We start from the raw sequence: 737 nt of genomic DNA on the forward strand, positions 1-737 counted from the left end.
ATAGATAAAATCTAGTGGAGCAGCTGGAACATTTTTTACGCGGTGCTCCTTATATTTCACGGATTTTGCGCATGTCATCTTTCTTGCTGTTGCTCTGATTAATGACGACATATGGCGCTAGGGGTTTTTTAAAACATCAAACAAAACAACGCCATTATGTCTTAAAGAATAGGTTCTTGTAAATCTTAACCCTCTTCCTGTTAGGCTATTTTTCATTAGTATAAGTATTGTATTTTCCTTTATCAAACACATTTAAATATTAAATACTTGATTATTTAACAGGCGTTGCTATACTTTTTGATTAAAGTGTACAAACGGTACAAACATATTTATGATGACTGGGCATTAATTCCGATAACGAAATTTTAAAATTAGCGGAATCGTCGGTAACTAGCGCCGGCAAAAAGAACGTTAATTTTTAAATTGATAACGGTCAATAAAAATAACGAACGAATGTGTTTCAATATAACGGCGTCTGTTAATGCTTCAACCTAAAATTACATAAAACTTACAGAAAATGAAAAGAAACTTGATGTTAATATGATGTTATTACATGTGTTTTGGTGTTTTTCAATGTTTTCTTCAAACTTTTCCAGCTTTCTAAAAATAATCGTTAACGGCTTGTAAACGGATGGCAATAATCGAACGGTCACGTTTAAAAATAAATGAGAAATACTGTTAATGAACTTTAATAACATTTTATCAACTGTGAAGTTTCACGCAGAAAAAGAGTGGAT

This window comes from Eurytemora carolleeae, unplaced genomic scaffold (genome assembly GCF_000591075.1).
Source record: "Eurytemora carolleeae unplaced genomic scaffold, Eaff_2.0 scaffold1448, whole genome shotgun sequence".
Lineage (NCBI taxonomy): Eukaryota > Metazoa > Arthropoda > Copepoda > Calanoida > Temoridae > Eurytemora > Eurytemora carolleeae.